This window comes from Balaenoptera ricei, chromosome 7 (assembly GCF_028023285.1).
Source record: "Balaenoptera ricei isolate mBalRic1 chromosome 7, mBalRic1.hap2, whole genome shotgun sequence".
In the NCBI taxonomy this organism is placed as follows: Eukaryota; Metazoa; Chordata; class Mammalia; order Artiodactyla; family Balaenopteridae; genus Balaenoptera; species Balaenoptera ricei.
The window spans coordinates 63,259,393-63,271,878 of record NC_082645.1 but is presented as its reverse complement, the minus strand read 5'-3'; the positions used below and the strand labels follow the sequence as shown (position 1 = coordinate 63,271,878).

Here is a 12,486-nt window from a genome sequence, read left to right as displayed (position 1 = left end):
TCTCGCGAGAGAGGACGGAAGCCTGTGGGAGCCCGTGGCCTTTAAAGTGCGGTTCAGTCCTTTCCTCCAGGGGTGGTTTGTAAACACCGCTGAGCTCGGGTCTCCCCAGCGACCGAAAGAAGCATGAACTAGTGACCTGGAAAGGTGAGTAGTGATGAGGAGAGGGCCGCAGGACTGGAGACTGTAGGGATACGGAGAAAGAAGGCACTAACATGGCGACGTCGCTCACCATAGTCCCCACCCCCCGCTTCCCATCACCTCGGGCGCTCCTGCCCGTGCCTAGCCCTCGGGGCGGCTGTGGCTGTGCTGCAGCTTTAGCGGCCCGCGCGGCGTCGGCTTAGGGAGCCCGGCGGGCCAGGCCGGACCGTTAGGTAACTGGCATTTGTTGTTCCGGCCCCTCCCCGCTCGCGCGCTTTCCTGAAGAGGAGGAAAAAGGAATAACGGCTCCTCTTAGACCCCTCCCCCTGATATATCGTCCCCTTGTCTGGTCAGTTCGGAGATCCCTGGGGCACACGTCGGATTTGCCGAGGGTGCAGGGAGAGCCCCCTTCAGTCCTTGGGTTGAACAGGAAGAGGGCCGGCTCTGGTCTCCCCACTCAGTGGTTGGGGACTGTATGTGATGGTGGCGAGGGGGAGGATCAGGAGGCGCGGCTGAAAACAGGGTCAGGGTCTCTGGCCGCGGTGGGAGCTGATGGAACAAATGGTATGCAGAACCTGGGAGCTGGAAGTCTCGGCCTTTTCTGTCCTTTCTGCCCCTTCACACTCCCGCCACCCCCCTCTTTTTCCAGATGGGGCGGGGCTGAGGTGCGGGTGCAGATTGATTCTGGTATTCCCCCCCCCCCTTTTTTTTTTTTTTAACCTTTCTGGGTGGACTGCAAACGTTCTGTAGGGAAATCACCTGTGCTTTTTTTTTTTAATTGATGTCCTGGGGACCAGGGCCGAGAGTGTGTTTTCTGTGTTCGCTGGTTGAACTGACGCTAGAAGGAGGCAGAGGACGGAAGAGATGGGGACTATTTTTGTGTCTTTAGGTAGTATAAAATTGTCTTTGCTTAATGAAGAGTTTTAAAACTGGTCAGGCCAAGAGCAAAACTACTGTGAATATGATGGAGTAAAAGGGGTTACTCCTGATGGACCTTAGGCCTATTGACTAATCCGTAAATTATTATGTGAAAGTTACAATTTCTTAGGAATTTAAAATTTTGGAGACAGTAACAGTAAATAAATTTAATGTATATATTTGAAATCAGAACAAAAACTGTTCCTCTGAGCACGTTTTTTGTCCTATCTGAAGAAATTTATAACCACTGTCAGTAATAGTCTTCCTAGGCATAATCTGAAAGCCTATATCCTTGGTTTTTTGTACCAAAACTGTGAAGGTGAGAAGCTTGTTAAAAAGTCACCCCAGTAGGGTTAAGTGCCCTGAACGACAAGTGCAATAGCAATGATATTTTGTAATTAAATTTAAATTTGTTACAGTGACTTGAAAAATCCACTGTAAAAACTGTTTTCAAAACTGCAGGAACAAAGTGTGTTCAAAAATAGAGATGCCCTTCTTCAGATCAAGAAACAAAAAAGTTAATGGAACTTTAAGGTCATTGATAATTGAATCCTAATCTTTGTAAAATAGTTTGTAAGAATATTCCAAATTTACAGTGCTGTGTATGCTGCTTTCCTAAGACATGTTTAATCTTGTTCTGAGAGGATGCTACTGCCATTAAGTTTTTAATTATTTAAACTATAATATTGTGGTAATTTAGAACATAGGTGTTTGTTTGTTTGTTTGTTTATTTATTTATTTTTGGCTGCGTTGGGTCTTCGTTGCTGCATGCGAGCTTTCTCTAGTTGTGGTGAGCGGGGGCTACTCTTCGTTGCGGGGCGCGGGCTTCTCATTGCGGTGGCTTCTTTTGTTGCGGAGCGTGGGCTCTAGGCGCGCGGGCTTCAGTAGTTGTGGCACGTGGGCTCAGTAGTTGTGGCACATGGGCTTAGTTGCTCCGCAGCCTGTGGGATCTCCTCAGACCAGGGCTTGAACCCGTGTCCCCTGCATTGGCAGGCAGATTCTTAACCACTGTGCCACCAGGGAGGTCCCTAAAATTGCCTCAATTTTAAATGTCCAACAGGAAAATAACTTTAAGTTTCTGCCTGTTTTAACATTGAATTAAGCATCTCTGTGCATAGATCTTTTATTTTGAATTGTTTCTGTAGATACCAATCTCAAATGAGATTCTAGGTCAAAGGATATAAATGTTTCTACAGTTGCCAAATTTTTGCCTCCCCAAAGAGTTGAGCAAGTTTACACTGTCATCAGAATGTTACTGCATCAACTTTGTCATAATTTTACCAACTTTGGAGTTGCGCTTATTAAAAAAAGTAGGATTACCTAGCTAGGAATTATTAATGTGAGTAAGTGACATTATTTAGAAGTTTTATTTAGTTGACTATATCAGTCTGTAGTTATTTGTCTGCCAGTGATCTGTGTGCTGGGACAGATATTGTATATTTCATATTTTCTGTCATTTCACTGATTTTATTTCTCTTAAAGATTACTGAAACTTTTGACATCCTAGTAACAATAATCCTTAAGTTTTCTGCAGTTTTACATAGTTTACACATTGGATGTCTTATGCTAGTTTGTTTTAATGTAAGAGCTTCTTTCTGAACTATACATTTGTGAATTATTAAACTTAATAATGACATTCCATATAGGTAACCCTTCAAATAAAGAATATGTATGTTACAGCCAAATTGACTGTGTTTTTTGTTTCCTCAGTATTATGTTCTGGCTCATTGTAAGTATATAAGCAATGTTTTAGGGTAGTTACTAATCAGGTTGTCATGAGTCTACCACTTATTATCTGTGTCACCTTGGGCAAGTAATATAACTTCTCTGTGCCTCAGTTTCCTTATCTTTAAAGATAATACTTAACTCATAGCCTTGTTGTGAACATTCAAATATTTAATGTATATACAATGCTTGAAACAGTGTCAGGAACTTAATGAGTACTCAGTATATGGTATGGTAATTATAATTGTTAAAGTTCATTCAAAAATAATAATAATCCATCACAACCCCAACAGGCATGCATGTGGTGTGGCTTGAAGGCAGTACAGCAGCCATCTATTTGGTAGCTTTGGCAATAATGTTGAGTTTTCCCTAGGAACTTACAGTTTGTGGTGGAACTTATAATACTACCTTAGAATTTTCATAAATCCATGTGAGAGAATAGCTTGTATTTTTTGTTCCGTATACATCCCTTCTTCCCAAGTGGGACTTTTTCTATATAAAACTCATGCAGTATAGCACATCCACATTTTGAGATGATAAAGTCATGATACTATGATTTGCATGCCATCCAGTTGTCATTTTCTTCTGCTCCACCAATCCCACTATAAACATTTCTGTGAGACCTTTCATTTCTTCCTCTCTATAGTGGAAGAGATGATTAAATTACAACATCATACTTCTAATGTTTGTTCTTTTGATTTCTTTACTAATTATTTAATATAAGTACAGCATCATTTCTCAATCATGGTGTTGAGAGTCACTAGTATCTTTTATCATTGTAAGATAGGTTTTAATGATTGTTGAAGTGTGGATGTTGGGTTGAGGGTTACTTCTGAGGTAATATCTCTTTCATTTACCTGAATTTTGATGTACTTTGCATGGTGTGGGGGGAGGTAAGCTTACTAGTGTTGTAATGGGAATTGTACATAATCTGTATCTTATTTGTGCCCTCTTCATAATGCGAAATTATTATTGATGTACTCCTAAGAGGTGATTATGAATTGTTGTAATTCTTGGTGAGCTGTGAGCTTCTATTTCTATTTATTCTTTTTACTTTTACAAAGATAAGTTTTTAGTGAGGAAAAGCAATGATCAATAGGTACATTTTATACATCTACCTTGAGCAAAAATAATGCTATGGACATTATTTTGTATAACTGATATGATTACCAAATCTAAAATGATGTTATTAGTAAAAAACTTTCATTAGCACTGTTCATATTCATAACCATTAATCTGTAAATTCTTTGTATTTATATATTTCTAATGTTGTTCTGTTGTAATTTTAAACTATAAAACAAGAACTTGCTTACCTTAATTCACCTAGGAGTTAAAGGTCTGGGAATAATCAAGACTCACTTGAAAAAATGAAGTTTGACTTAAAAATTGGACTACTGATATTATTAAATAATATTTTGAGATACTGGGCTGATTTCACTATTCACATACAGTCATCCCTTGGCATCTGTGGGGTTCGGTTCCAGGATCCTCTGCAGATACCAAAATCTGTTGATGCTCAAGTCCCTTATGTAAAATGGCATTGTATTTGCATATAAACTAAGTACATCCTCCCGTATTCTTTAAACCGTCTCTACATTACTTATGATACCTAATACAATGTAAATGCTATGTAAATAGTTGCCAGTCAGGAGGCAAATACAAGATTTGCTTTTTGGAACTTTCTGGAATTTCTTCCCCCCAAATATTTTTGATCTGAGGTTTGTTGAATCCAGAGGGCCAACTGCACTCATAATGTACTTTCATGAATACAGTATTGAGAAAAGTCTGTGGTGCTCTTCATGTATCCCATCAACTTTGAGGAATTTCATCAAAACTTTGGTATATTCTTGGGAGTTGTGATATGTATGAAGAACATCTGTCATGTTCTTGGAACAATTAAAAACTGCTGCTTTCCTCATTAAAGCTGAACTTATATTTTTCTCACTTCCTTACATTGATGAAGTAAAACATTATGTACCAAATAACCTTATGGGATAACATCAAATTCATGGGTTAAAGATTAATGTAAAAATCTTCTGTCTAAAAGTTAAACTATGTAGTTCTCAGCTTCTGACTTTAACAGTAAAGAAGGTAGTAAGATTTAGATTAATTAAGTATTAGGAAAACGTACATTTAAAGTCAAAATACAGTAAAACTTCTAATAAACTGAACAGATACTATATGAGTGCCATGCACTGTACTTGATATATTTTACATATACAGTATTATTTTCAATTATTATTTTTGACAATCCTGAAACTAGTATATTTTTTCTTCCTGGAGAGGATAGTAGTGAAATCATACCATTTAAATTTTTCTTAATTTAGAAACTCAAAGGGGAATGAATTCCTACTAGCTTATAGCTACAGGTTTTCAACTTCTTAGGTTTAAGTTCGTTATTATGACCATATTGCTGTTGCTAGTGAGAGCTGTAGGATCATTTCTTGGCATTTTGTGGCACTTACCAAGATATGAGAAGGAAATTAGAGCACAGAGAAAACTCTGAATCTGTGTGGTTCCTTGGGCTACAAGCCTATCCTCCTGAGTACATTAGCATTTTTGCTTACTTTATTTTCTATTCCTGTTTCACAAATCACTACATACTTTGCATCATAAAACAACCCAAATTTATCTCATAGTTTTTGTTTGTCAGAAGTCCAGGTGGGCTCAGCTGGGCCCACTACATAGGGTCTTACAAAGCCAAAATCAGTATGTTAGCAGAGCTGCATTCTTTCTGTTTGGAGTCTCTGAGGAAGAATCCACTTCCCAGTTCATTTGGATTGTTGACTACATACAGTTTTAAGACTGAGGTCCCTCTTTCCTTGCTGTCAGCCAGGGCTAGTCTTCACTCATAGAAGTTGAAATGCTTTCAGTGCTGCCCCCTCCAGTAATGGCAGGTAAAGTCTCTCTCATGCTTATCTCTGACTTCTGCTACTGCCAAAATCTCTCTGACAGAGAAAGTTCTTCACTGTTACTGGCTCATGTGATTAGATTGGGCCATCTGGATAACCCAGGATAATCTCCCTATTTTAGAATCTGTGATGATTTTTACATCTGCAAAGTCCATTTTGCTATGTAACATAACCTATTCGTAAGTTCCAGGGATTGGGGTGTGGACGTCTTTGGGGGGCCATTCTGCCTAGTACACTCATATATATACTCTTGAAAAGAAATTTGATAAACTGTGTACTCTTGCACATTTCTAAGTTGATTCCTAAAATATTTCCTCATGAGTTTAGATAGTTGAAAGAAGTATAATTTCTGGCTTTTCAAGATACTGACACCATTCTTCTATAAGTACAGTTGATCCTTGAACAACATGGGTTTGAACTGCGTGGATCCACTTATATGTGGATTATTTTCAGTAGTAAGTACAGTTATCCCACAGAGCCATTTGTCTTTTGAATTGCTGCTCCATTCATAGTCCCAAATTCACATTTGTCTAGCTAAATACCCTGTTCTGGTCCCTTTTCCTTTAAGGAACAGTCTGTATATAAAACAATTTTGTTGCCGATTTTGAAATGAGAGTCCTTATAGCTTTTGGTATTTGCATCAAAAGTTTTAAACATATTAAGGCTGTTTTGGCCAACCTTATTCAAGGTAAAGTGCAACCCTTCTTTTCAACAGTCTGTTCAGTAAGGAAATCTCCAAGTTCATACTTGGCCCTCATGCATGGGAGCTCAGCCCTCAGGTAAGGGAAGGTCAACTTTCCCTTTAACATCTCGTTCCTGGGATCGCTGCTTTTTCCTAATGCAATTGGCAACTGAACTTTCTGCCAAGTTCTTGCCCAATCTCACCTTAGGCACTCCATTACTTACCTAACGGTCCCATGTAATCATTCCTAAGTTTTGTGGACTGCCTAGTGAGTTTATCTTCCTAAACTACAACTATTTAGGTTGTTGCTTTACTCTTGTATTGTTATTCTGGTCTTCAGATAGTTTTCCTTCTTACTCTGTCACCTACAGATTGGTCTTGCATATTTAGAGAAGTCCTTATTAACATTGGTCTTGCTCCTTGGCCACTGGCAGGAGTTTCTGCCTTTGAAAGCTCCCTTCAGTGGACTGATAAGACATCTCTACAAGGTATCCAACAATCTTACATTTTAGAATGAGCTGCATATGATGACAGAAACAACTAATTGTCCACCAATATTCATTCTCTTCTTTTTCCTTATTGTAGATGCTCCAGTTTTTTTTTCTAAGCATATGGTGAAATAAAGAATGTATTTCTCAGCTTCCTGGCTAGCTATGGCCATGTGATTTAAGTTCTGGCCAGAATAGAAGTTTCCTGTAAGATTTCTGAAAAGTGTCCTTAAAGGGAGGCTATCTCTCATCTCCCCATTTTCCTTCCTGCCATTTGATGTGATGGCTAGACCTTGAGCAGTTATTTTAAACCGTGAAGAGGACGCCACATGTTGAGGATGGCAGAACAACAAAACAGAAGGAGCCTGGGTTCCCAGTGATCATGGTTCTCGACTGCCTGTGTTCTTGTGAGAGAAATAAACTTCTGACTCATTTAAGCCATTGTTATTTTGAGTTTTCTCACTCACAGCTGAACCTAATCCTAACTGATACAGGCATAAAAAAGTCATTTCCAAATAAGAAGCACATAAACAGTTGTGTGAAAGACACTGACACAAGAAGAACCATTAACCTCCACTCTTAAGAATTTTGACGCTCAAGATTCAGCACTGCCGTTTTGCGGATCAGCTGTGACTACCTCTTCCTTCTGTTATATTAAAAAGTTTTACTTTTCTCTTTTCACCAAGATTCCATTGCCATGCTTCCATCCTTGAAACTGTTACACATCTGATAGGTGGCAGTGTGCCAGGAATTATGGGAGGCCACAAGGTAAACATCTTCCTGGAGCATTAAAGATTTTGCAGGGAACCTTAATTTTTATACTAAAAAATAATGGAATGGAAGGCAAAATACACATGCATTTTAAAATATAAAATAAACATTTACAAATTTTTGTAGTGGAGTTATTTATTTATTTATTTAAATTTATTTATTTTTGGCTGTGTTGGGTCTTCATTGCTGCGTGTGGGCTTTCTCTGGGCTTTCTCTGGTTGTGTTCATTGCGGTGCGTGGGCTTCTCGCCGTGGCTTCTCTCGTTGCAGAGCACGGGCTCTAGGTGCACGGGTTTCAGTAGTTGCAGCAGGCGGGCTCAGTAGTTGTCGCACCCGGGCTTAGTTGCTCCACCGCATGTGGGATCTTCCCGGACCAGGGATCGAACCCGTGTCCTCTGCATTGGCTGGCAGATTCTTAACCACTGCGCCACCAGGGAAGTCCCTGGGGTTATTTAGATTTTGCAGAGTAATGAGTTTGCTCTTTTCTGCCTCTCCTTTGCCCTAGGGATACTTAGATGGAAACTTGAGAAGCACTGCTTACATGATTAGAGTTGAGGGATTCCTGGCAGAAGAGTAAATAAAGCTCATGGCCCACCAGCTAGAAAGGTAAGAAATTTTAAGCTTTTACTGCAAAAGTGGTCTTTTATTTTGTGATTGTCTCTCAAATATTATTGAGTTCAAGGGGTGTTTCCAGACGGTAGTCCTCAGAATGCTAGTTGTCCTACCATATTGATAGTGTTGAGTAAAAAAAATTCCTAAGGTTCAGCAAATTTGGAAATATCCTTTTGGAGCTACAGTGCATATTAGCATATAAAAGCACACTGAAGACTTTACATAAAAATACATAATTTTGTTTAACCCAGAGGGTCCTAAACTTGTCTGACTAGGGAGCCCTCTGTAGCAAAGAGTTCCAATATTAAAGTCCCAACTCCCCTAGGATTTTGTAAGGATAGTAACAGGAGTTAATCCTTGAGATATTTTCTATATTTCAAAAATATTTTGGACAGAAAGTCCTACCCTCTTGCATGTGCTCGATAAATATTTATTGGCTGAATAAGTAAATGAGACATCCGAATTTCAGGGTAGGGGGGTAGTGGATGGAGGAAGATCAGAGGTGAGTGGTATTAACTAAGAAAGGAACAGATGAGTGGGAAGTAAGAGCACGCTAGGCTGAGAGAGGGAGCTGATTAAAAGTCTGCCTAACTAGAGCCAAGAGATCAAGGTATCATGAGACTGGGGTGGGTGGCAGAGGTGAGTCCACGCAAGGGTCTGCAGACAGTGTTAAGGATTAGAGGCCTTATCATAAGAACATTTTTTTTCCGTAACTTGTCCTTTCCTCTCATTTTGACTGGCACTGCTTGAGTATAAACCATCATTCTCTTTCCTGAATCTAGTAGTAACGTGTACTGGTTTTCTTATGCATAGCGTTACTCTCACCAATCCATCCTCCACACTTCCATTAGAGATGTTGCAGAAATGCCCCCTTTGATTATCTAATTCACCTATTTAAAATCTTTCCATTTTTTACAGCAGGATTAAGCAAACTTTTTCTTTAAAGAGGCAGATAGTAAGATTTTTAGGCTTTATGGGGGTCACATAATAGTCTCTGTTGCTTCTTCTTCCCTACCCACTTACATTTAAAAAACGGAAAAACTTTCTTAGCTCAACATTTTGGTGCAGGGCCATAGTTTATAATAACCTCAGGGTGTGGGTGGGATGGGGGAGTGAGGTTGGACTCCAAACTCCTTACTGGGGTATTAAAGGCCCTTTGAGATTTGCTTCCCTCTCGCCTCACCTCTCTTCCCTTCAATCATATATCCCATGCTTTAGCCATCAAAAGTTCTTAGAGATCCTTCAGTGTACTCTGCTTTACTGTGCTTCTACATGCTGTCTCCTCTGCCCAAAATATCATCTCTTATTTCTTTGAGAAGACTAAGCCCAGGCATTACTTCCTTCAGTACCCTTTGCAGACCCTCTCTTCAGGGTTGGCTAGGTACTAGTCTTAGTTAGGGGGTAGAAAATCAGATAAATTCAACCTTAAAAAAAGCTCATACTCAGGATACAGAAGATTCTCACATGACCCAGTCACAGAGAGCATAGTCAGGCATTGCAGAAACGTCTTTCCTTCATCTTGGCTACATGGTTTTTCGTCCCTGTTTTTCTGTGCCTACTCCATTCTGGCTTTCATTAATTTTTTTAAAATTAATTAATGTGTTTACTTTTGGCTGCATTGGTTCTTCGTTGCTGGGAGCGAGCTTTCTCTAGTTGTGTCGAGCAGGGGCTACTCTTCATTGCGATGCGTGGGCTTCTCATTGCGGTGGCTTCTCTTGTTGTGGAGCATGGGCTCTAGGTTCACGGGCTTCAGTTGTGGCTCACGGGCTCTAGAGTGCAGGCTCAGTAGATGTGGTGCACGGGCTTAGTTGCTCCGCGGCAGTCGGATCTTCCTGGACCAGGGATCGAACCCGTGTCCCCTGCATTGGCAGGCAGATTTTTAACCACTGCGCCACCAGCGAAGTCCCTCATTAATTTCTTATCAGTATGAACATGGCAGAAAATGTCTACCAGTCCTGAGTATGATTTTGAATGTCTAGTGTATACCTCTGTTTGGCTGATTTATTATTATTATTTTTTCTTTTTACACGTTTCCTGAAGAGGTAATCTGATTGGCTTGACTGTTCAGGTGTCTCCTCTGGTTCACCTGAAACAGGTATGTCAGGCCATGGAAATACAGGATTGCCCTTTGCTGGCAGTCTGGCTCTAAGAGGGGATTATGGGTGTGGAGGAGAGATGACCAGCTCCAGTATACCCTTTATTCCCCTATGTTCCCATAGTGCTTGTGTATATCTATTATTATATATATATCACTGAATTAGTATTACTATTTTCACTTATTTGTTTTCCTTACTAATCTGATTTTGAGGTCAGGGACCATCTTTCTTATTCTTAATGTAGTATCGGGTACAAAATAGTCAAATGTCTTCCAAATAAATTACATAAAATAAATGATTTGTATTAGAAATGTTTGGGAAATCTGTACATTGTGTGTAACATTTAGTAATATCCATATTTTAGAAATCTGCTTTGAAACTTGAGTACACGCTTTAAATGTAAGAGGTTACATACAGCATTTGTAGTTCTATAAGTAACTAGAAGATCAGTCAAATTCACATTTTAGACTCTAGTGATTTCTGAAATTAGTCACCAGAAATTGTTTCATTTCCCCCCACCCCTATTTTCAAAGATTCATTTACTCACACTATTTTCTTTTTTTTGGTGGATGGGGGGATTAAAATACCAGCTGTAATATACTGTTAAATGAAAAAGCAGAATTCATAACAGCATGTATAGTATGCCACAATTTGTATAAAAATTTGATATACACGTATATAATATACTTGTAAATACATGGATTATGTCTGGAAAAATACATAGTAACTGGTAAGAGTGGTTATCTTTGGAAATTGGGACTGAGGTCAGGGGTGGGAAAAAAGGAAGGAGACTTAGGTTATACTGTATATATATCCTTTTGTACTGTTTGATTTTTACCAGGGGCGTGTGTTTTTGTCCAAAAATGATTTATATGTTAAAAATTTTTAAAGAATAAAAATAGATACCAGCTTTATTGCTGATAGGTCTGGACTGGAGAACATGTTTTGGACCTAAGCCTGAAATGAACTTTTACCTCAAGTGTAAAGACAGTGGATACCCCACCCCAGAGGGTTAGGGAGGTCTACAGATTAGATGTTTATCCAGCCATGTAGTGAAGGACTGTAGTAGTCTTTTCCCATATCTTTCTGTGAGAAATGAACTCAGGAGCCAAGAGGGCCCTAAGTTACATATCCATAATAACCCTTTTCTCAAGTTCACCAAGTTATTTCTCCTCCTATTTGGGAGGCTGAATGAGTGGATAGTGGAGACAGGTAGAAATTTTCTTCCAAATATTTTTGAGAGTCACAAGTCCTTTGTTTCTTGGCCAGGAACATGGAGAGAGGCAGAGGATAGATCCTATCATACCTTTGGCATTTTTGTCCACATTGTCAACACCCCAGACAGACAGGGCTTGGCTGTCCCCTTCGGGGGAGACCACCAGTATCTTAGGAATGTCCTGCTCCCACTTGACTCACACTATTTTCTGTGAAGTGAATTGGTTTCCTTCTTACTTGTTTTTGATGAGATGTAAGAGAAGCAGAAATTTTTATCAGCTGCATCATTTGAATGATGTAATTCAAAATGGCATGGGAATAGTGATACTACAGCCTAAAGGATTGTCTATTTTGCTTAATAGGTTTAACTCACATTTCAGATTTTAAACAAGGGAGTTACCTATAGGACAAATAATTGTCTAACACTACCCTTTGAGTCTTTATTCAGATACAGAAATTGTTCTACTAAGTTTGCTCTTAACTTTTCAGTACAGAACACAGTTTTTCTGTTCTTTGACATCTCTCTCTCTCTCTTTTTTTTTTTTTTGGCCGCGTGGTGAGGTATACAGGATCCTAGTTCCCCGACCAGGGATTGAACCCATGCCCCCTGCATTGGGAGCACAGAGTCTTAACCACTGGACCACCAGGGAAGTCCCTGTTCTTTGACATCTCATAACATGAAGGTTATAAACCGGAAGCAAGCAGAGAATTGTTAGAGAATCTGTGTATTTTAGTATTTTTCTCATAACTACTGCTAAAAACTAGATGATACTTATTATATAATGGTTATATAGTGAATTATTACAGTACATGTTATTTATATATAATTTAAACTCCTGTAAGTTTTTTTAAAAATTAATTAATTAATTTTATTTTCTGGCTGCGTTGGGTCTTCGTTGCTGCGCACAGGCTTTCTCTAGTTGTGGCGAG

At 39.3% G+C, this 12,486-nt stretch overlaps 1 protein-coding gene across 2 annotated transcripts in view; it reads left to right on the top strand.

Moving 5' to 3' along the window:
- ATF2 (activating transcription factor 2) overlaps window positions 1-12,486 on the top strand; it is a 78,458-nt gene continuing 65,972 nt past the window's right edge. For both annotated transcript variants that reach the window (XR_009504220.1, XM_059928136.1), the window contains exons 1-2: window positions 1-144; window positions 8,139-8,239. The gene's annotated coding sequence lies outside the window, so the exon portion shown is untranslated. The remainder of the gene's footprint in view (window positions 145-8,138; window positions 8,240-12,486) is intronic.